General features: G+C 44.5%; 1 protein-coding gene across 1 annotated transcript in view; it reads left to right on the top strand.

Moving 5' to 3' along the window:
* The window catches only part of SLC26A7 (solute carrier family 26 member 7), a 619,854-nt gene that overhangs the window by 88,048 nt on the left and 506,174 nt on the right, over nt 1-25,632 (top strand). The gene's annotated exons all lie outside the window — the stretch shown is intronic.

The following is a 25,632-nucleotide window of genomic DNA, read 5'->3' on the forward strand; positions in this document are numbered from 1 at the left end:
GTTTTGGCTTTATTCCAGTGCTGTCCTTGTAAGGGGCTTCTAAAATAAGCTTATTTTACTGAACAAATGGCTCCTAAGATAAGTTTATTTTACTAAACAAACACCATAAGCCCTCGCATCCCATCACAGAGAGTCTCTCTCACTACAGGGCCCCTCCCTGCCTGCACTCATGACTTTGCACACAGGGCATTGCTTATCTTTTTTGGGGGCCATAAATCTTCTCAGGCTTCTCTGCTAACTTTGTTAGAGCTTTGTTGAAATGGGAAGCAAAAACGTTTGTTTTAATTTCTGAAAGAGGCAAACCATGCTGACAACTTGGATGTGAGCCAGCCTCAGGCAGTAAACCTAGGCCAAATAGCTCCCGAGCAACCAAGTTTCTGCTTTGGCCAAAAGGAGAATGCATTTAAATAAAGGGAAAGATTGGAAGGTCTGTGCATCTATAGCCCTGCACATGGGTGTAGTCTAGAAGCAGGGAAGACTAATTGTATTTTAAAAATGATACTTGTAATGGATGTATAGAAAATGGTAATTCATGTTTGACAGAAGGCATGCAGGCCTACTGGCTAAATTGTTATCTGGGGTCCCAAGAAACAAAAATCTTAATCCCTATCGCCCAACTTGACCAAACTGTGTGATACTTGTCTAAACATTCTCTTTAACCCAGATCCCTTTTCAGCCAAAAACTGGGATACTGTTGAAACACTCCAACCACAAGTATTAAGGAATATAAACTAACCAAATTCCATGTATTCCTCACTACACTAAATCTTATCCTTGGTCTGTAAAAGACTGAAGGATCATTAGATATTTTACATGTTTCTAGCTGTTACATCCTTTTAAATCTGGAACATCGCCACCCCTTTCTCCCCCCTATGAAATCGGGCTTTAGTTTGTTTGCTAACAGTGTCCCTTTGTTTTTTGGTAAAGATGCAGTGTGGTATTTGGTGTCTGGGCCCTGTTATTACCAGGGTTCCACCCATGCTGTGCTTTTTAGTAGTCGCCTCGCCAGGTGATGGGAGATGGGTGGGATTCTGGCGAGCCCGCCCTGTGCTGGCAGCTGCTTCATGTGAACAGGAATGCAGGGAACAGGTGTGGGTTTATCTGTCTGCTCCCTTCGGACTCCCCTTAGTGGTACCCCTTAGCCTAGGTAAACCACCTGTGTGGCGTGTAATTCTGATGCAGATGTCTACATTTCTTACATATTCTTGGCAGTCCCTCGTGGAAGTCCTGCCTTCCGCATTGCTCTGGTTGCAGAGAGAAATATAACTGTTCGGCATTGCTGCGCACCATGTCAGGTTAGAAAAGAGAGAATAATACAAAATGTATCCAAACCAAGAAAATATGTAGTTGTTCCATGGCAAGAATTTTTTGGTTTTCAGTGCTCATGCACATTTGACTCATGCCCTATGAGTCAATTTAATCAAAGAAAAAAATGAGGATGGAACAAGTCTTTCCTTCCTACAGTGACAAAGCACAACGCAGTGTCTGTATTAGGTTGTAATGCAGTCCTGGCATTTTACCATACTGCAGCTAAATATTCATTCACATTCATCAAAAGTCTACTTTCAAATATATTCTTTCCTTTCAAAAAAGTGTTTGAACGTAGCGTTAATGAAATGATTGACCAGTGTCAGAAGCAAGTATGGTAAAGTGTCCAGGAAAGGCTCAAGGATTTTTAGCACCTAAGGCAGAATAGCACTTTACCTGCTGGAGTGCTCCCTACGCATGAAAATTTGGGACACTTTGCAGTGCTTTGGCACCTCTGGTTGGCTGCTGTCTTACCTAGTGATAGTTCATTATCGACTTGCTCATTTGCGTTGACTGAAAGGGGCGAAGAAGCTTGGCCTATGCACTAGGCGATTGAGAAACAACAGCTCACAAAGAGGGTGTTGCCTCCACTCATTTTGATAAACTCTGAGTGCCTGACCTGTGATTCCCTACACGTTAGAGGTTAAATCAGTGGTTTTCAAACATTTTAATGCCCCACCTCCCCAGTGGGGTACCCCTCAGACATTTTCACAATTATTCTATTAAGTTGGCAGTGTTTAAATATGTCTAGACACATTAACATTGCAGCTAAGTTCTGTTACCTTTTAAAAATGCAATAAATGTTTTCTGCTTAAACAAAAAAAAAGTGTTATCTGCATAATGCCGCTTTTGGCCGGGGCCTGTCGCCAACACCTGGACACCCCTGCCGGGATCACTTGATGCTCCCCAGTTTGAAGACCCCTGAGTTAAATCATAGGCAGAATAAGTTCTTTGCCGGGGCTGTGTTGCTCAAATCAGAGGAGGGTGTCTAATGTAAGCAGAAATGGGTGTCCCGTAATTCCACCTTGCCAGGTTGTTACTAACAGTATAGGCATGTTTAGATATCCAGGAGTTATAAAGAATGGAGCTTCATTGATGTTAAAGACTGGTCCTGTGGAGTGCTGTGCTGGCTTCTTCATATTCAAGTAAATGTACCTAAAGGCCTGGGCAAAGTGATTAAACTTCAATCACAATTCCCTTAGACGGCCCAGTGGAGTCTTAAAAACATATAATAGCAAAAAATGAATGCTGAAGAAAGTTCCACCACTGACACCATTATGACTTGTAAGCTATGGTCCTTTAATTTAAGAACCACTTCAATCCATTTAGTGGCGTTTGATTTAGATGGGAATGTGTTTGGTTGCTCAAATTATGTGATAGGTTGGACTCAATTATATAACAACAAAAGACAAATTAAACGATGTAATGCATCAAATTTTGTGAAAGTATTACTTCATTTTTTGTCCTTTTTTCACATTAAAATGATCTGGGCAAAGGTATCACTTCATTAGTAAACATGTAACACCTAAATGCAGTAATAAGCAACTGGCCTTCCACACTGCAACGAAACACATCACTCTGTTTCTAGTAACTTTTGATCAGTTTGCGAAAAAAACTGTTTTTTTAACCTGAAAATTATGCACCAGATGGATTATGTGGCAATGCGGCAAATCCATACCTGCGTGAAAAATGTCATGGCCCCAGAATGACATAATTTCAGTGGCCCTGCCTACCAGTTATTGTTAATATGTTCAAGAGATTTTGCATATTACTTAGTGTTAATTATGAGCTGCAGATCTATACCTTATTCACACCTATGTGTCGAGCAAGTGGATGCCATCTATAGAACAAAAAATTCCCCAGATGAAGCTTTAAAGAAGGATGGGGGAAGAGGAGTTTTTTAAGGTTGAGCGCGCAAGTGCTCTGGCCTATTGTAATCCCTCTGTGGGCTTTTAACCACGTGCACTACTGCTATTCATTCTTTGTTGTGCTTGTTTAACTGCTTCATTTTTATTGGTGCATTTTGTGAAATGCCCCTCCTTTGTGTGCTGAGTTCCCTCCCAGGTGATTTCACACAGTGAACATTTTTGTTGGCCAACAGACTACGTCACGCTTTCTCATTTTACAGCATGTGATGACCCCTTCTCTGGTTTTCATCTCAGCTGCATCCTTTGTAGACATTCACACAGGTAGTCAATATCTCTCGCGCTCAAGCTCATGGCAGCCATGGTGCTTTGAATTGACTCTCTTATGTCAAATGTTTTACCTCTTAATTTTCAATTTATGTGGTAAGAAAAGTCCAGTTAGGAATTTACAATACTAATAGCTCTAACTAGAGCAAACCTGAGACCCATTGTATTGCAAATGCTCGTTAAAAGTTGCACTGAGACAAAGGGAAAGCATGGAGTATGACTATGACATGCTTTAGGGTGTTGGTGATGTACTGTACTGCTGATTTTGCACTTTTTTTATCTGTTTTTAGATTCTTGATATGTCATTTTTAGGTATTTTTTATCTAATTTGTTGTATTTTACTGGATGTTTGTCTTTATGTTGTTTTTATGGTTTGTGCATCTAAACCAAATAAAACTAATTGGATTGAAACAGGGTCATAGTTGCATGCAATGGATGTAAACTCCTTATGGTATATAAATTGCATGCCTGCTTACCAGGTAGGAGCAGCTTTCTGTTTCTTTTCATGTCTGTTCCTTTTCCACTTTTAACTGTAGATATGTAGAATATGTTTGAGGCTGCTTCTCTACTTTGCTTGAAGATGTCACAATGTACATATTTTTCGTGCTGCCACAGGGACCATTTATGGTTTTGGAAGATCCAACATGGAATATAGTTATAAAAGTTAGTCCCTGTGTTTTTTTAATGTTTTATCGTGGTATTCTAGAAATCTTTAAAAATGCTCTGATTTTTCATGATTATTTTATGCCGTGCACCTCTAATGTGGCCTTTAGTGAAACCACTCCTAACATTAAAAAGTGTTGAAACCAATATTATTTACTTGAGCACATTTACCTTTTGCCGAAGAACGTTCAACACAACCTCTACCTGTAAAAGACACATAATATCTTGTGATAATGCCTTTAGAATAGTCAGCTATGCAACCTCTGTTCACAAGTTGTGAAAACATTTAGAACAACAACAGTATGGTTTCTTGTGACGCATATAAGAATCCTTCTAAGAAGATGTCATTTGCTCTCATCATTTAAGCAGCCTGTGTTTGTGTACATAATAAATATCCAGTTGTATGCCGACTTAATAGCAGACCATCATTACTATTGGAGTCACTTTTTCCAACACTATCCATGTTTTGACCTTCTAGACTGTGTGGGTGTTGCTTGTAATGGGTCACCAGATTTGTCATCAAGTGATTCAGTGTATGCTGCTTTTAGGCACTAAAATGTAAGACTTTATGGGTCATGTGGACATGTAATTGAATATCTAACAAAAGTGGTGTGGCAGTTCATGAATTCTTTGTGTTTCCATAAAATCAGCAAACCAACAGGTATTGTTTTGGTTGTAGTTATGTGTTTCCATTTACTTCAATTCGTCGTACTCAAGAGGTATGCCAGAGTGTGAGCTGTTCCCAGTATTGGCTAGGTTTGGACTGAGAATTCAAGGAGAGGAGCCAACTAAGTCTTCCAGTGACGCATCAAGGATGGGAACCACACTTTTGGTTTCAAAAGTCCCTTCATTGCAACAACAGCACAGTGACCCTGGACATGCCAAATCAATGACATCCTTTAACAGTGAATAAGGGAATAACAGGCAAGTGCTGATCTGCAGTAGACAATTAAACCATTCCTGTAGCATGACACCTCACCTTTCTGATGACTTAACACCCTAATTTACCCATGGTCACTATGCTGTTCAGCTTTCTTCTCTCTGTAGAGATCACTCCTTTGCAGTGTTTAGATGAGCTCAAGTCACAGAAGCCAGTGTAGAGTCCTTATGGGAGGTTTTAATTATACTGATTGTGTTTGTTGATGTGTCAAACGTGCACCATACATTTGGTACATCATGTCCTGGATGTGAAGGGCAAGAAGATTCTTTGAAATTTCTGCAGGGTCACCTGAAATGTGTTGCCTTTCCGCGGAACCCTATACTTGTTGGCTACGGAACTTTGTGCACCAGTAGTAAAGTGGGTGTGCTCCTCCTTTCAACTTGGTAACATTGGTATACTCTTGTTTGGCATATTTAACTTACCTGAACATCCCTAGCACATGGTACCAAGGTATACCCAGAATCTGTAGGTTAAATGTCACAACTGAACGGCAGCATCTACTGTGCTATTTACTACAATGACACTATAAATATGCCGCCTGCAAGCCTGCCACCAGTATTTTGTCTGTGTAGGTTTCAACTACAGATTCAACATCTCAAAATAACTCCTTTTGGCAGGCTTAAGACCTCCTTTTAAATACTAATAAGCACACCCCAAATAAATCTTACAACCCGTTAAGTCATGGTGCGTGGTATTTAAAAGAAGGACATACAAAGCTTTAATGGTAAAGACGTCCTTACAGTGACTAGTACCTCAAAGCTATTTTCACTGTAACAGGTTTGGTTGCTGCCAAGTAAAGTATTGGGATACCATATTATGTTCACTACGTTTTATCTCCACCTAGGAAACAGCTACAAATTTGATTTATTGACCTTTTGAAATGTTTATTACAGGCCCAATTCACTGGCGAAGTCAGATCTGCAATAAATATTTTAGAATGATGACTTTTAAAAAGTCACCTTTGTTCTGCCTGAAGTCCCTGGAAGTTAGATCTTCATGTTTCTCTCCCCCTTCTACCAGGCAGTAATCTGCATTTCAGTGGCAGTGAATAAAGTGTAAACTATCTCCCAGGACACAGACAAAAGGTCTTGGGTGTGGGGAGGTGTTGCTGTGCCCCTAACAGGATGACCTGTGGAGAGGGCCCAAGGCTTCATTATGTTCAAAGTGGTCTATCTTATCAGAAACATATCTAACACCCAACCCTGCACCCTTTATTTTGCCCCCCAGCAAAACCGGCTTCCGTCACAGTGGGCCTCTTGCTGACATCACAGTGCCAGATCCTGCTGGAGTGTCAAAACCTGCCTGACGGGGCTGCTGAGGTTTTTCATATGACATCTGGGGAATACCTCTAAGAAAGTAAATAGAATGCCAAAACATTGTGTGTATCCACTCTGTGGTGGCTCAAATCTCAGGTTTTTCCTACAGACTTCAGCCTCTGAGGTTCTTGGGTTTGCAGGGAATGTCTAAAACTAGATTTTAGTGTTAACTGTAGGAGGACACTATGGTTTACCATAGTACACTCCCTAAACCTACCTCCAGCCCTCAGAGCCCAAGTTTAGTGTTCCAAAGATTGTAGTCATCTTGAAAATGTCCAAACTGGGTAGGGTTAGCCCCAGGAAAGGTTAACTTATTGGTTAGGGTGCCCACATGGGTCATTCCCACTCACTAGCTCATGCATGAATGCAGCATTTCCAGGCACCTAGTTAAGAGTGCTCTTGGACCTTTATAAGATCAGAAAATGCTGAACCTACTGTCTGAGACCTGAGAAAAGCCTAAAGGACTGGACCTGCTCTCCTTCTTGTACCCAGGACAAAGAAGTGGATTCCAAGAGTCATAAGGCTGACCTCCTGTTCAAGCTACAGAGAAACCACAATCTACAAAAGGTATTTTCCTGCAACTGCCTTGCTTAACTGAGGCAACTGGAATTGGACTGGACCAGGTGTCTCCAACCAGTTGATTGTGAGCTACCAGGAGCTCCCAGACACCTTCATAATAGCTCGCAGCCTTGAGTTCATTTTTAAATAAGCATTGGTCACATTTTTCTTTGAAAGTTTAGGGAAGGCTGTGTTTACTTTACATTATCATCGGGCTGCGGATAGCAGAGCCTGATAATGAGCAGTGCTTAGATATATGGGCTAGGCAGGAATACAGATGTGAAGCACTGATGTATTTAATGCTTAAATAAAAGTCCTTGTCAACTCAATATTGCAGCGTGAGAATGCAATTTAAATGGGAGAAAATGAAAAGTTACCTTAATGATTAAACCTTCATTTTAATTTCCCCCCAGTTTGAGGTGTCACATTAACAAGCAGCAAGTCATTTGCTCCAAGTGACCAGTAGACCCTGTGCCATATTTATTACTGAAAAATAGTCATTCTTTATAAATGTGCGAAATTTAAAGTGAAGAAAATGTTTTCTATGAAAGATTAAGCCTTAATGTCTTACTCCACTTTCAATTAAGCCAATTACATCTTAATGTTTATGAAGCACATTCCATCACTCAAAATTCCTCCCGTTCAAACATACATATTTTTCTGTTATAAATATTGCACCATATCTACAGGCCACTGGGTGCATGATGCTTGGTGTTAGTAAATGTGACACTTGGAAACGGGAGAAGATTTAAATGATAAACTGCATAGAATCCATATAAACAAAGTTAACTCTTCAATTTAATTTTCTCGACACAGTGCCATATGAATAAGTGAAAGGTACAGCCATTTTTTTTATGTGGGAGAGATGTAAAGTGCAGAAAAAAGTTCCATATTCTGAAAATTGCAGAACATTTTTCTGCACTTTAAATTTCTCCCATTTGTGTTATACATGTATCAGTTACACATATGGCAAAAGGTATGTCCTGTGCCACAAGGACATACAACACTGTTTCTCAGTCACCTGTACACATATATCCCAATCAGACACACACATGCTCATACATCCCCACAGCCCACGCTCTCACTGACACATATGGCAGGCCTGTCATAGTGCCCCCTGTCAAAGTATTTTGTTCAAACCATTGTATCTGGCTCTGTGGACCTTAGGCTTAAAGTCAATTAAGCTGGGCGTTGGGGCATCTGGTAACAATGTGTGAGTTGATAAGCCCTCAGTAGCTCACAATGATTTTTACTGATAAGAAGTAGCTCCCACTACAGAAAAGGTTTGAGACCCTGAACTGGACCCTCCTGTTGGCCTTTGCCTGCAACACTGTGAATCTCTAAATGGCCCCCCTAAGATCATGGGGAGGAGGTTCTTTAGAATTGTACTCCTGTGGCGTATTGGGGTTAAAAGACCAAAGTTAGAAGGTAAAATATTTTACCAGAGTGAACATGATTTGTGTATCCAACCCGTGCTCCACTGCGAGCAGCGTCAAATTGCCCTTGGGTTCTGTTCTACAGGGACCATTGACTATCATCAGCACTTTGTGTTTTTGGTGGTTTTCTACTCAAACAATTAAAAATGCATATCTCTGGTTCCTTTTATTGAATTTGTGTCATGTTGGTGTCATTTTGTTTATTACATTTTACTCTATTGTTCTTATTTGGATTGAGATTGTATTGTTTTGCATTTTGACTATTACTATTTTGACACTGCATAAATACTTTGCACATTGCCTTAAGTTACGCTCGTCTGCTCTGTGCTGTAGCTATCAGGGGCTCAGTTCAGGTTAATTTAGAAACTTGGAGGGTTGTGATTATTCCTTGTGGTGGGCAGTCCCTCACCCCAGATAATAATTTGTCTTGCACTGAAGTATTCAGGTAGTATCTGGAAGCAGGCAAGCAGGTGCTCCACCAATGATAACACATGGGATGGTACTACCATGTAATAGGGCAGCACAATAGTGTTCACAGGTTTTCCAGCAAAAAAGTATTCACTTACTGTATTGAGCAGGCATACAGATACTCCAGCAATGATGACTCTGAGTGACTGCTATGACCCGTAACACTGGAGTGTGGTAATTAGTTGCTCAAATAGACTGATTTTATTCCTGGTGTTAGTTTAGACATTCAGGAACCTGAACAATTGGTACCACTTACATGCAGTAATGGCCAAAAAGTTGTATTGCAGGGCTGTGCTGGGGTCACTAGGGCTGATTCTACCAGGGGACAGCAGAGGTAGCGGGTCTTCCAGGACAGTTTGAAAACTCAATACTCAGGGTCCTTCACCAATCATCAACCTTTCCCTTGAGTGCCTCTGAAACAAAAGCATTGCACTTCTTGTCCTTGGCTCCTCGCCAAGGTCACCAAGTATTGCCGCTAAAACAACAGATGACTACAGTCACAAATTTTTATGTAGAATTGTTTAGCTTGAATGCCACTCAGACCAGTCAAACGTAGCTAATCAAGAAGCATGAGGCTGCTTTCTCTCCAGTATAATGATTTCGTGAAATGCCTTCAGCTTCTATAGACAGAACATGGGACTTTTCAGGGAGGCACGTCTTGTTTTTTTTTACTTGGTCAAGCATGTCTTAGCAGCCTGGATGCACCTCAGGGCATTTCCACATAGGTGGGCAATGGAAGTCTCTGAATAGCAGTAGTCATGGAGTAAATAAGCAGAAAGTGAGAACGAGAATCTGTGTGGTTTTCTAATATAACACAGCACTCTCTGAGCTAGTAATTCATGTTATGATAACTAAGGGCCACATGTACGAAGCAAAAAATTGCAAGTTGGAAATAGTGACTCAATGCGAATCACTATTTCCAACTTGCACAACGTGATGTAAGAAAAAAACGCAATTCCATTTTGCGATTCGGTGAGGAGTCGCATTGCAATTTGCAAAATCGCAATTTGCGATTTCCTAAATTGCACATGGGTGTGTCACAGAGTCACAAATTGTGACTGTGTCACAATTAGAGAACGGGTGCAAAAGAAAAGAGAAAACACACTTCCTGGTGCTGGATGATGACATCAGAACCAGGGAGTACCCCCCATGGAAGTGGGAGGAGTCTAGCCAGCACATACAGCAGAGGCACACCCAGCTGAGAGGAGCAACTTCAGCCATGGCAACTCAAACTAAGGAGGCAACCACTACAAGGAGGAAAAGAAAGGTGAAATTCTCTGAAAAGGAGTTGGAGGTCCTGACTGAGGAGTGTTGCCTATACCATGAGGTCCTGTTTGGCAAGGCAGCAATGAGTGTCCCTGACACACGAAAAAAGGAGATTTGGCTGGGCATACAGAGCAAGATTAATGCCATAGGAGTCAGCTATTGCACCATCGAGGAGGTTTGAAAAAGATGGTACGACCTCAGGTCCAGAACCAAGGAAAGGGTGGCAGAGCGGTTTAGGGATGCGCACGGAACAGGTGGAGGACCATCCACAGTTCCACCTCCTACAGCTATAGAGAGCATGGTGGAAACCACTCTAGAGCCAGAAGCTGTCGGAATTGGGGACCTGGACAGTTCAGCACCTGGAACCTCCAAAAGTAAGTAGCAAATCTCACTTATTTACACCATTCAAGGCACAATGCACACAACCACAGTCCACAAAAGCATGCATCATCCAAATTTGTTCCATGCCTATATGCCAACCTCAAGGACAGTGCATTATGGGCAATGTAGTACAGTAGTCCAACTGTTTAGGAATATTTATTTTGATACACCACACATCAGGGAGGCACTTACAGTGTATCCCCTGTGTCCCACAGGTTTCCCTCAAGTATCCACCGATGACCCTAGTGTGGAGGTAGATGACGATGCCACCATGACTGCAGACGAGGCAATCAGCATATCTGCAGGGGAGTGCAGTACCACACTGATTGTCCACTATGCACCTGAGACCACAGAAGAGACAGATGTGGACAATGAGGTATGAAACCTGACACCGGGGCCACAGATGGGTGTGAGTCGGCCACTGCAAACAGCTGGGTCTGGGTGTAGACGGCGTCGTCAAACACATGATGCAGGTGAGGAGAATGTCACAACTGAACAATTCCTTGGACTGGAGGTACCCCCTACTGAGCAGTCACCGCCTGCAAAACAAACAAATGCGGATGATGAACCGGAACCTGCTCAGAATGCAACAGACCCTCACACAGGTATTTGCCAATGTTGAATCTCAATTTTCCAACATGAACACCAACATGGTAAACCTCACCACCGCCATCAATGACCTGTGTAGGGAAATGGTTGCAGATCGGGCCCATGCAAGGCGCAGAGAGCGCAACACAGATGCACGTTTGGACCGGCTCAGTCTGTCCATTGGCCGCCTAGCCACCACAACTACCTGCCTGTCAAGGCGCACTGTCACGCTACAGGTGGAACTAGGCCATTTTGCTGGCGATGTGGCAAGGGGACTAGGGCGCATTACTGCAGCAGTTGACCTCATACATACCTCCCAGGCAGCAAGAGGTATTGGTGACACCCCTCAGGACAGTGAGGACATATCAAGCATAAGCAGTGTTTCTGTCTCAGATGCCCGCATCCTGCGTAGTACCAATGCCTGCCAGTTTACAGGGGACCAACCAGGCACAGGCCATGGTGGACGTAGCCGTAGGAAGGTGTGATGTTGTCTCCCTGGGTTTAGCCTGAGGCACATGATATTAATGTGTCAGACTTTGTTAAATTTTACTTCTTTTCTGATAGCTAAATGCCAACATTTCAATAATACACTCCTGACATTAAAGGAAAGTTCTTATTTGCACAACCTGGCTATGTGTGTCTTACATTTGTGAGTGCTGTAACGGTTGCAATGTACCTGCCAAAGTAGTGAGTTGAAATGTGGTCCCGTCTCTGTCTGCCTTCCATAGCGATGCTGCCATCCCCAGGCTGTCGTTGTGGTGGCTTTTGCTCCTCATCCTCGAATCTGTGTCATCTAGGGTGAGATGTAGCCCACGTCTGGTTGCTATGTTGTGTAGGATGGCACACGTCGTCACAATCTTGCATGCAATCTCTGTTGCATACAAGAGTGCGCCTCAACTTTTGTGCAGGCATCGATAACGTGACTTTAACATGCCAAAGGTCCTCTCAATGACGGTTCTGGTTTGCCAATGTCCAATGTTCTAGTGCCTCTCATTCTGATTGGCAGGTGTTAGATATGGGGTGAGTACCCATGGCCTCAGAGCATATGCACTGTCACCCTTGGAACAAAACAGCAGATATAAGCATGGCCTCACATGGTTATGCAGTGACACGTATTTATGACATTGGTGTGTACTACACAGTACCTAATAAATATCCTTCACCAAACTCCCCACGTTCTAGGCGTTGGTGTATCCCGCTGTGCCTGAATATGTATGCATCATGTGTGCTCCCTGGAAATTTTGTCACTATATCAGTTATGACATGGGCATCACATACCACCTGGATGTTGAGTGAATGAGTACATTCCCTATTGCGGAACACGTATTCCAGATTTGCAGGTGGACATATGGGTATATGTGTCCCGTCCGTCCACACACACCCTATTACATGGGGAAAGTTTGCAATTCTGTAGAAGTCCAATTTGGTGTTGTGTATTTCTTCCTCATTCCTGGGTAGGTATAGGTATCTGGACATGTGTGTGAGTATGGTATCTATGAACGGTCACAAAAATCGTGACAGGGCACTTTGGGACACCCCACCAGCAACTGCAGTCACCCCCTGGTAGCTACCCGAAGCCAAGAGGTGCAGTGAGCAGAGCACTTTCACATGTGTGGGGATGGAGCAGCTGCGCAATGTCTGGAGTTCTAGCTAAGGCTTCAGCAGTTTAATAATCTATGATAACTGCGCTGCTCAGTCTGTATTTATCATATATTTCCTCCTCAGTTTGTTGAAATATGGTCTGCCTGGTTCTGTATATCCTCTCCTGTCTCCACCTCCTTCTCCTCTGGTGGGCAGCCTGGACTCGTCTCCTCCATACAATCACATAGAGTGCAGCCATTTTGAAAAACCCTGTGCCTTCTGGATCTGCTTTTATACTTTAGTTCTGGTTACCACTTGTTTTGAATCAGTGCTAATCAGGGTGTGCAAAGCTGACTTTTTGCGACTATTCGCAATTTGCGACTGCCTTGTACATTCGGTTTGCGACTCGCAAATTGCGATTTCTTAATTGCGAGTCGCAATCTTGAGTCGCACATTTTTGCGATTCGGTAATGGGTCGCTATTTGGGACTCCGAAATGGCATTGGAACATAGCATTTTGCTTTCTGCATGGTCGCAAATAGCGCTGCTACCGATTTACGAGTCGCAAAACGTACGTACATGGAGCCACTGGACAAAGTCACAGTGAAGATTTCTACTTTCAGAAGTTGTCACTTTTTTGGATGTCAAAAATCTCTAGCAGGATGAAGTTTCAGGCTGTAGCTGATGAGGTCTCCAAGAGACCTTTCTGCGAACAGCCCCTTTACAGAATTTTCTGCTGTGGAGAAGCACATAGTGAGAGCTACCGAGAAGTCAGGCTAACCAGCAATGCATCTTGGGCTGATCAGCGAGCAGTTTGGACCCTGTTTTCTGTCACCTCTAAGGGCTCTTTTTGGCTGGAAAAGTCCCAGGATTTGGTTTTTGGCTGTTTTGGGCACCTTTAGCACAACTTCCAAGGGTCCAGGACTGGATGGGTACCACTTAGAGGCACGGACTCGCTTCAAACAGGGTCCAGGTGCAGGGTTCAAGTTGTTGGAGGTTTTTGTGTCCCTGTACCTTAAAACAGGAGACCAACAACCAGCACTTAGGGTACCAGGCAGGTTTCAAGTAGCAGGGCAGCCCTCTGTTAGCAGCAGGGCAGTCCTCTGGGGTACAAAGCATGCCTCAAGGAGCAGGGCAGCCCTCTGAAGTACAGGGCAGGACTTCTGAGTGTCCCCTGAAGGTCCAGGCCCTATTGATATACCTGCTGCCAACCTTAAAGTGGAAAAACCTTCCACCATTTCCCCCACTGTTGGTTCTGGAATTTCCTTCCTCCCTTCCCAGGCTCCAAGAGGACCAGGGTGGTGAAATGCTTGTGTGCAGTTCTTTGTGAGTGTGCTGAGGTAGCTCCTTTGAAAAGAGTCATCTCAAAGCCTGGGAGGAATACACAAAGGTCAGCTGGAACTCTGATCATAGGCATGTGACCCAGGACTAGGGCTGTTAGCATGAAATCATTAAGTCAATAAAATGCCAACTTTCTAAAAGTAGCATTTTCAGAATTGTGACTCAAAATCCGACTTTACCATTGAAGAAGATTTTAAATTACAAGACCAAACATGACATTTCTATCTGTTTCTAAGTAAAAGTTAATATTTATAATTTGTAATAAGATACCCCAATCAGAGAGATAGGCTTCATAGTAGTGAAAAACTGGGAGGTTTTCGCTACTACAACATGTAAAACTTAAAAGTACAGGGCTAAACTTTTAAATACACTGCACCGTGCCCGATGGGGTGTTTAGGACCTACCATCGGGGTGACATATTTGCCTTAAAAGGGGAGCTTTAGGTCAGATAATGTGTTTATTGTGCCACGTTGAACTGGGGGTTTAAAACTGCACACAGACTGCAGTGGCAGGTCTGAGACATGTTTTAAAAGGCTACTCAAGTGGGTGACCCAGCATGTGCTGCAGGCCCACCAGTCCCAATTTTCAGGCCTATTAATTTTCAGGCCCTGGGTGCATGTTATACCAGTTTACTAGGAACTTCTAAGTAAATAAAATGTGCTAATCAGGTGTAGGTCAATTTTACCACATTTTAAGGAGTGTATATCTAGTGAAAACTGGTGGAAGCAGTCACACACATTGCGTATCTAGTGTGTATTATAGAGAAATAGTTTGACCATGAAATGTATCATGAACATTTGCCCTAGCTCAGGGCAGAGCTCAATGCCTGCTTTTATGTGTTTGTGGTGTCTAAAATGCACAAACAGAATTTCTCAGGATTAGTGTGTGATTTTTAGACAGCTGTGAGGAAAGTAGTTTATTATATGGTATGGTTGTGCAACCCCACTCTGCAATAAAGGCATAATTATGTGTCCGGCCCAGTCAGATTTGTTTGTAAAAGCTTAGCTCAGTTTTGGGTAACTGTGGATCAGAACAGTTAAGTTTTATCAATGAAACACGTACAAAGCATTAAGAAGTACCCAAACAGCTGAATAAGAAGAAAATGCTACACATTAAAAATCGACTGCCGGGTTCTGGAGGTAAAAGTTTTGTAAAGAAACAATAAATCACAGCTTTTCAGTCAATGTGATGAATCATTGAAGTCTACCATGACTCACGGTTTAGGGCTAGCCACAGCAAGTAACTTGAAAATGGCTATAAAGGCATCCTTGTGGAGACCAACTCAGACAGGGAGTCAGTCACAGGGACAAAAAAGATCAAGTTGAACAGTTGCCTCTCAGTTAAAGCAGTCTCCGCTTCAGTTCAGGGTCTATGGGTGAACCACCACAGAACTCAGCGGAGTGGTCCTGATGCAACAAATGCAGGATCCTGAAGATGCTCAAGGATGCTTAGGATGCTGATCCGATCTCAGGGGTCTTCTTATGGCCACCCCTTGTTCCATGAGCATGGGGACAACTTTGGCCTCAGGGATTGATGTCCCATGAAGTCCAGGTGAAGTCCAGCACAAAACCTGTTGCCACTGACCTACTGGTCTCTGGTTACAGCAAGGCAAGTGGTTCCCTTTAACTGGCAGTAACTTCTGTGCTGGAACACCAAACTGCACTCTACTGACTCTCCTGAATCCAGCAGACTTGGTGCAACTTATGAGGGTTGGGACTCAGTCTCCCAGCCTCTCAGCATCCAGTAGTGATCAGGCTTCTTAGCGCTGGGCACTCCAAGGAGCAGACTTATCAGCTTTTATGGCCCTGTGGCTGTACCAAGGAGTCAGCCAACCAACTTGTGGAGTCACGTTCTCTGTCTGGGGCTCGGGATGACTTTTCCTTAAATGGGACACCACAGGCACTGTCCTTTCTTTGCTAGACCAAGGTGCAGCAAGTGCAGTTCAGCCTTTGGTTCAGCCTTTCTTTGCTGAGTTCAGGGAAAAGCAGGGTATTCTTTCTTCTGTCCTATCCCCAGTATAGATGTGATGTAAGGTTTGGGTGTCAGGGGTTCCACTTTATGCCCACTATGAGCTTAGGGTGATGTAGTGACTAACTAGCTAATGGGCTACCCAAGCCCCCTCCTGCCTGATGAAGACTTCCTGTAAAGTGTGGCATTTAGCTGGCCTACAATGCACCATTCTGCCCACTCCCAACATGGAAGTCCCTTCTCTTGGAGTGTGGAGCATCATAGTGCAACCCACAGCTGTAGTTAGCTGGGAACTGCATACCCTTAGGAAAAAAATAGTTTGACAACGGATTCTCCTTATCTGCCTGAGATGCCAGCCTGTATGCTAAAACAAAAAAGCAGACCCTCTCGTGGGTGACTACTATTTGCACTTCAAAGGAAGCTTTCCCTCTGAAGCTCTTTTTAGGCGCACATACAATCTGACCATTCTACCAGAAGTAGGTCACACCTCCACAATTGGCAGATCCTTTGTTCCTCTTCCTGAGAGTCATTCTCATCTCTCCCCAGGAGGATAGAAGTCCCTCTCATTCCATCAGCTTGTATGCATTCATAAATGGCTACGGGAATCTTTGGGCAACAAGAAGGAAACTTTCTAAAGTTGCCATTTGTGTTAAACTTACATTAAACCCGACTCATTCATTGCTCAAGTCAAATTAATGTAACGATTAATTTGATAACTTGGAGTACCATGATTAGTAGTCCCATTTGGATGTGAGTTGTCAGGATGTAACTCCATACCTGCCAACTGGGCTCCGAACCCAGTCTTTCCACACTAATAACAACAATGCTGGGTGTTTACTGTCAGGACATGCAAAGTTAACAAAAACACATGTCCATCTCTTTAGGGCTCAGTGGGCCGGCCTAGAGGTGACTTATAGTTACTAAAAAGGAAGGTCTTGGCTTTGCCATTGGTTTAAGTAGCAAAATCGAGCAAGCAGTTAAAACTGCTCTGCTAGCTGGCAACGACAGGCTGGGGGTCATTCTTTGCTTTGTTGCACTTGTGTTGGCACGACAAGTGCTACAGGTCCCCTGGAACAATATACTAAGGACTTATAAGTAAGCTAAGTTATGCCATTTGTGGGTGAGCCAATTAGATATATCTTTTTAAGGGTCAGAGCACTGGCACTGAGACCTGGTGGCAGGACTCATTGCACTTTCAGAGTCGAAAAACCATCCTCATCATTCTAAGTGCTGGGGGTGAAGGTCATGCAAAAAGGGGCATTTCATCACTAGCACACTTCAAAATAGAAACAGGCAACCCTTGCTTGCTATTTTTGAGCTGCGCTGTCTGCAAATCATGTTCTAATTTGGAAACATATTGGGTTAAATTATTGCACTTTACACAGTGCAAGCACATAAACTCAGATGATGGGCTCTTTTGAGCCACAGCTGCTGTTTGTGATATGGCTCGTAAATCCTACTTCTAAGTCATCTATGTCTCCAAACACTACTTGTTGGCATACAGAAAACAACATCAAACCCTCACAGGAGCGGTGGCAACTTCACCCACTTCTTCCACAACAAGATCACAACCATATACAGGAACTTTGAAGCCCAACTAACATCTACAGACTTTCTTGGCAGATACGCCCCCATAGTAACCAACACAAACCTCACACTGACCACCTGGAACATTCTTTCCACCTAGGACATCACCTCCACCATGAAATCCATCCTTTCGGGAGCTCCCACAGACCCATACCCGCACCATATCTTCAAACTTGGAAAGCAAAGGATTGGCCAGGAACTCACCACCGTGTTCAACACCTCAATCACCACTGCAACCATTCCCGAATCCTAGAACAAGCCAAAGTCAGACCACTATTAAAAAAAAAACCTGCCGACTCCTGAAAACCCCAAAACTACAAGTGAATATCCCTGTTGCCATTCTCAGCGAAGGTGCTGGAAAAGATCCTCAACAAACAACTCATTACATACCTGAAGCAGAACCAGCTACTTAACGCCGCTTAACCTGGCTTCCGCAGCAATCACAGTACCAAACCTGCCCTGATTGCAGCCACCAATGACATCCAAACCCTTCTCGACCAAGGAGAAACAGCAGCTCTGATCCTCCTCAACCTCTTGGCAGCCTTCAACCCTGTATTCCACCACATCCTCACCAGAAGAACCCAGAGGATACGCCTCCCACCTTTCAACTCCAAACCAAAGGAGATCATCTGCGTTGTTCCCCAGGGTTCATTCCTCAGCCCCATGCTCTTCACCGCATTTATGACCCCGCTGGCCAACATTTTCAGATCCCACTGTCTCAACATAATTTCCTACGCAGACAACACCCAACTCATCCTCTCATTAACCAACGACCCCTCCACCGCCAGAACCGACTTCCACAGATGCATTACAAACATTGATGACAGGATGAAAAACAACTACCTGCAGCTGAACAGAGACAATAGAGAAGTACTGGTCTTTAACAACAGCAGTAACACATGGAACGACTCCTGGTGGCCATCAAACCTAGGCCCACACTTACTCCCTCTGACCATGCCAGAAACCTCAGAATCATCATTGACAACAAGTTCACCATTACATTTCAGATCAGTGCCATCTCCTTCCCCCTTTTCCTTATTTTGTGCATGCTACATAAAATCTTCAAGTAGCTACCCCTCCACATGAGAGCACTGTGACACAGGCCCTCATCACAATGCGACTGGACTACGGCAACACCCTCTACAGAGGAATCGCTGCACACCTCCGAAAGGGACTTTAGACCATACAGAATGCCACAGCCAGACTTATCCTCAGCCTTCCCCAACGAACCACAACCCACCTCAGGCAACTCCACTGGCTCCTTGTACAGAAGAGATGCCAATTCAAGCTGCTGACCCATGCACACAAGGCTCTACACAACCAATGACCCGCATACATTAACCACCACCTGAACTTCCACCAACCATCTAGAAGACTACGCTTTACCTCCCTTTCACTTGCCCATACTCCCCGCGTCTTTTGAAGCAGAAACGGAGGATGATCCTTCTCTCACATTGCAGCAAAAACCCAGAACAGCCTCCTCATGCACCTCTGGACCATCACCCCCCTTCCAAAATTCCAAATGGCCCTCGGGTCTTGGCTGTTCGAATAAGCCTCTGGGATCTGCAAGCACCTGTATACCCTATCGGGTGACTAGTTGTGCTTTATAAATTCTGATTGATTGATTGAATGACAGAAGAGCCTACTTGTTGGTGATAACTTGTACCTCTAAATCACCTATGCTTCCAAACACTACTGGTGTACAGAAGAGCCCACTGGTTGGAGATAAAGTACTCCTGCAGTATGTCAATACATGCTTTCTAGGTTGGATCTTAATCCCACGTTCCATTCAAAGGAACAAACTGTGAATCTTTAATTGAATTACTTTTTGTAGCTACCCCCCAGTTGCTGCTTATCTCTGAGTCTTGGACACCGATAAACCCTTTCAGTGACCACAACCCAGTGTGCATCTCTTTTTGTTTGTCCTCACGGAATTTTGGCCAAGTGTGAGGGCTGCTGGGGACATCAAGCCCACCAGTCAGGGGAGGAGGCTTAAGTGGTCACAGATTTCCCAGGTGGACCTGTATCAGTCCCTGTAATGTAGATGTGACACAGAGTTTGCCGCCTGTTTATCCCCAGGCAGTAACACCAAGGACATTTTGAGGTCTTTTTCAGAGATTTCTAAGGTAGTGACTGGTCTCCTGGCAGCCCCCATGCAGTGGCAGAGTAATGGAGGCCCTAGACAGTTTGACTCTGACTGTTCCAAGGCTTTAAGGGAGCTTACACATATTCTGAGTGTTAAGCCAAGGGACCCTGTCCTGGTTAAGCAGTGTTGTGGTGTGTACAAAAAGGAACAAGTCAGGTGAATACATGAGTTAAGGAAAGAGGTCTGGGCTGATCTGACCGATCATAGAACTCTGAACAGCAGCACCAAGTTCTGGGGCATTATTAATGGTCCTGTTTTTGCCCCAGAATTGACAGATACCTGGAGAGGAATATAACTGAAGATTCCTGGGTTGCTCACTTTGAGTATATTTATAGTTCCGTTCCCCTTGACCCGGGTGGGAGGTTTACAAACTGACTGGGGAAGCTAAGCTGACCTTCTCTTGCGAGGAAGTGAAAAAGGGAATTTTGAGCTTATCCTCTAACAATGCCCCAGTCCCGATTGTATTCCTCCAAAGATGTATGTGAATGACGTGGGCATATGGGTGCCTGTTGTGACAGCACTTATTAACACAGCTGTGTGTGTAGGTCCCCCTCAGTCATGGGCACTGTCCATCATTGTGCTGATCTTTAAAAAGGGGGACAGGGATAGTCCATTATGTTATAGGCCTATCTCCCTTCTCGACTCAGTGGTCAAGGTTGTGGGGGGCATCCTCTGGGAGAGACTTTCAGCCTTGGCTGAGGGAAACAATGTGTTGTCAGAATCCCAGTATAGGTTCCGTGCAGGAAGATCAACTGTGGACCAATGCCTGAATCTATAGTTGGTTTTGGAAAAATATACAGTGGCCCACCCTGGATCTATCCACTTGGGATTCATGGATCTCTCCTCCGCTTTTGACCGGGTGAACTGATCTAAGTTGTGGCAGATTATGCTGTTGCTAGCGATGGAAAGGGATATTGTTTTATTCTTAAGAGAGATCCATAGGGGGACCAAGGCCACAGTCCGCTATTCTAAAGTCCTGCAGTGTTCTTGCTGCTTCTGTATTGAGAGAGGTGTGCGTCAGGGATGTATTTTGCCCCCCTCTTTGTTTAATTTATATATTAATTAGTCATGGCAACATTTGGGGGCGGTGAAGGCAGATTGTCCTCAAGTAGGTTTGCACAAGTTACCTGTGTTATTGTACGCAGACGACAGCATACTCATGGTCAAAACTGCTAGAGGTCTGCAGGCTCTGTTACATTCCTTCACTACATTCATGGGGGGGGTTGGACATGTCCATTAAATAGAAGGAATCTTTTGTGGTGGTAGTTGGCCCTCGCACCACTAAAACAGCAAGGTTCACCCTAGGAGATTGTATACTTCCCAAGATGTATACTTCACAAGACCAGAAAGTTTTCTTATTATCTGGGTCTATTCTTTGACTCAGCTTTAAGTTGGCACCCTTTACTTAATAAGAAGAGAGAGGATCTTGCACGTGCCAATGCTGCAGTTTTTAGTTTTACTTCCAGGTTGAATAACAGACCAGTAAAGGCTCTTTTGCAGATTTATAGGGCCAAGTGCGTTTCACAAGTTATTTATAAGAGTTAGATATTGAGTTATATTAACCTCATTAAATTCCAGGTAGAAGTTCTTACAGCGGCTTCTTTGTCTTCCACAATGTACAGGGAGTGCAGAATTATTAGGCAAATGAGTATTTTGACCACATCATCCTCTTTATGCATGTTGTCTTACTCCAAGCTGTATAGGCTCGAAAGCCTACTACCAATTAAGCATATTAGGTGATGTGCATCTCTGTAATGAGAAGGGGTGTGGTCTAATGACATCAACACCCTATATCAGGTGTGCATAATTATTAGGCAACTTCCTTTCCTTTGGCAAAATGGGTCAAAAGAAGGACTTGACAGGCTCAGAAAAGTCAAAAATAGTGAGATATCTTGCAGAGGGATGCAGCACTCTTAAAATTGCAAAGCTTCTGAAGCGTGATCATCGAACAATCAAGCGTTTCATTCAAAATAGTCAACAGGGTCGCAAGAAGCGTGTGGAAAAACCAAGGCGCAAAATAACTGCCCATGAACTGAGAAAAGTCAAGCGTGCAGCTGCCACGATGCCACTTGCCACCAGTTTGGCCATATTTCAGAGCTGCAACATCACTGGAGTGCCCAAAAGCACAAGGTGTGCAATACTCAGAGACATGGCCAAGGTAAGAAAGGCTGAAAGACGACCACCACTGAACAAGACACACAAGCTGAAACGTCAAGACTGGGCCAAGAAATATCTCAAGACTGATTTTTCTAAGGTTTTATGGACTGATGAAATGAGAGTGAGTCTTGATGGGCCAGATGGATGGGCCCGTGGCTGGATTGGTAAAGGGCAGAGAGCTCCAGTCCGACTCAGACGCCAGCAAGGTGGAGGTGGAGTACTGGTTTGGGCTGGTATCATCAAAGATGAGCTTGTGGGGCCTTTTCGGGTTGAGGATGGAGTCAAGCTCAACTCCCAGTCCTACTGCCAGTTCCTGGAAGACACCTTCTTCAAGCAGTGGTACAGGAAGAAGTCTGCATCCTTCAAGAAAAACATGATTTTCATGCAGGACAATGCTCCATCACACGCGTCCAAGTACTCCACAGCGTGGCTGGCAAGAAAGGGTATAAAAGAAGGAAATCTAATGACATGGCCTCCTTGTTCACCTGATCTGAACCCCATTGAGAACCTGTGGTCCATCATCAAATGTGAGATTTACAAGGAGGGAAAACAGTACACCTCTCTGAACAGTGTCTGGGAGGCTGTGGTTGCTGCTGCACGCAATGTTGATGGTGAACAGATCAAAACACTGACAGAATCCATGGATGGCAGGCTTTTGAGTGTCCTTGCAAAGAAAGGTGGCTATATTGGTTACTGATTTTTTTTTGTTTTGTTTTTGAATGTCAGAAATGTATATTTGTGAATGTTGAGATGTTATATTGGTTTCACTGGTAATAATAAATAATTGAAATGGGTATATATTTTTTTTTGTTGAGTTGCCTAATAATTATGCACAGTAATAGTCACCTGAACACACAGATATCCCCCTAACATAGGTAAAACTAAAAACAAACTAAAAACTACTTCCAAAAATATTCAGCTTTGATATTAATGAGTTTTTTGGGTTCATTGAGAACATGGTTGTTGTTCAATAATAAAATTAATCCTCAAAAATACAACTTGCCTAATAATTCTGCACTCCCTGTATTTCTGCGGTGTCCGCAAACAACGAATTCGGTGTTAGTTTCATCTCTGACCTGATAGGCTTTTACGCTCTTGCTTTTTGGTTGAAGGTATGGCTAAGACTGGGGTTAAGATTAAGAAAGGAAATTCTAAGAGTCTGTTTGTCACTCAACCACACACTTTACATCTCCTGGCTTAAGTATATTAGGGACACCTTTTAGAAATTAGGGAGGGGTGATCTTTTTAGTTCTCTAGAGGATAGCTGCAAGGCTGATTTTATCTGGGTTAAAGAGTGCTTTTTCAGGAATAGGTCAATGGAAAGAAAGGAGTTGTGACTCGCCAAGCCTTACGCTCAGCAACCTATTTTGTTAAAGACCGCGCCATCCTCTGAACCCTATTTGTTTTTTGATAAAAATAGCCATGATTGTTGTTTGTTAACCAGGTTTAGAATGCATTTACTTCCTTTTTTTGTTGGCCTATCCTCTGGGCATGAATAGAGGCCACAGATTATAGCCCTCTGGTTGTGATAACACCTCTCCACAGGATACTTTGCATTTTACCATGTTTTGTTCGTTCTATGAGTTGCCTTGCAGGATCTATCTTGTACTTATCTTGAAAAGGGCTCATTTTTTGCAAGTTAGACCGGCCCATATCTGTTTCCAGATATTGGCCCTCATTACAACATTGGTGGTAAAATTCTCTTACCGCCGTGCAGAAGACCGCCAACACACCGCCGCGGCCGCGGAATTCTGCCACAGCTGTTATGACCCACAGTTCGGAATCCGCCAAAATTTAGACACCCACACAAGTCTGCCGCACCAAAGGTCAGTGATAAACTAGCAATAACAAAACCTCCACCGTCACGCCAACAGAAATACGCCCACACTATCACGACACACGAATCCACACGGCGGTCTTTCAACCGCGGTATTCCATTGGCGGTACACACCGCCGCGCTCAAAATACACACACTCTTACATAACACAGCCACATTGGACAATTCCAAATACACACACCTGATACACATACACACACCACTCCCACACACTCAATACACTATAAAACGCACACCCACATCACCCACAAACCCTTACGACCACAAATCATGAACGAAAGCCAGAGAGAGACACCACCATCAACAACACTAGCATCCACAGGCACACAACACCATCACCCACATAACTTCCACGCACCTCACACAACACCCCACTACATATCAGCACACACATCACCCCACACACCACCCCACACATCACCTACACCACCCCATGGCACGGCAAAGACACCCCAGGTTCTCGGAGGAGGAGCTTAGGGTCATGGTGGAGGAAATCGTATGGGTGGAACCACAGCTATTCGGATCACAGGTGCAGCACACCTCCATTGCAAGGAAGATGGAGCTATGGCGAAGAATAGTGGACAGGGTCAACGCAGTGGTACAGCACCCAAGAAATCGGGAGGACATCAGGAAGAGGTGGAACGACCTACGGGGGAAGGTGCATTCCGTGGTCTCCAGACACCACCTGGCGGTTCAGCAGACTGGCGGGGGACCCCCACCTCCTCCCCCACAACTAACAACATGGGAGGAGCAGGTCTTGGCAATTCTGCATCCTGAGGGCCTCGCAGGAGTAGGTGAAGGAATGGACTCTGGTAAGTCAAAGCTTTACTATTACATCCCCCACCCTACCTGCATGCCAGCACATACCCCACCCTCACACTCACCCCCATCACTCCTACTCCTCACAAATATCCCACTATCACAAACCACACATCCCAACACCAAGCCCTGCATGCAACGCCAAAGCATGGACGCCCATCACTAAAGCATGCCCACTGCACATACCCATACACCCCCCTAAACCATCATCACACAAGGTCCCACACAGGAATGCTAGCACTGGGGTACACGGTCACCCAACCATTGCACACCTTGACACACACAGATGCAATAATCATGCCTTTATACCCCTGCAGGACCCCTATCCAACGTCACCGGACAGGACGGTCCACACATGTCAATACCACCAACAGAAGAGGCCCTCAGTGATGACAGCACCTCTGTCCAACTGGATCTAGATGACCAGCCTGGCCCATCGGGGACCTCGGGACAGTCGGTTCCCCACACCCAGTCACAGGCCACCACAGACCTTCCCCCCTCTGGAAACACCAGCACAGCACCCACCCAGCGGGCCCATACCTCCGTCCCCAGGACACGTCAATCAGCAGTGTGTCCACCACTACAGGGAACCCAGGCTAACCCACCACCCCAACAACAACAGGGACCTGGGGGCAGTAGTAGTGGGCACACAGTCCAGGGGATGGAGGCCCAGGAACACAGGGGAACTGGGAGGGCTGCTGTGCGACAGGGGCGGACAGGCCCAGGGAACCCACTCTCCACAAGGCCCTCTCCTCCATCATGGGAGCCTACCACCACTCCCAGGAGACTATGGCAGCGGTACTGGGCAAGTTTCAGGAGACCCAGCGCCTGCAGGAGGAACAGTATATGGGCTTCAGGGAGGAAATTAGAACCATCAATTCCACCCTGGGCACCATCGTAGGGGTGCTGAAGGAAGTACTCAACACCAGGAGGGACACTGTGGCACTACAAGGGGCCCCTGACACTAGCCTGGATGATAAACTGCCCACCACCTCCTCGAGAACTAGTGGACAGGAGGCACCGCCACAGGACCACCACACCAGCACCCCACCCCCTGCAGAGGGAGAACCACCTCACAAAC

The sequence above is a fragment of the Pleurodeles waltl genome, chromosome 2_2 (genome assembly GCF_031143425.1).
Source record: "Pleurodeles waltl isolate 20211129_DDA chromosome 2_2, aPleWal1.hap1.20221129, whole genome shotgun sequence".
In the NCBI taxonomy this organism is placed as follows: domain Eukaryota; kingdom Metazoa; phylum Chordata; class Amphibia; order Caudata; family Salamandridae; genus Pleurodeles; species Pleurodeles waltl.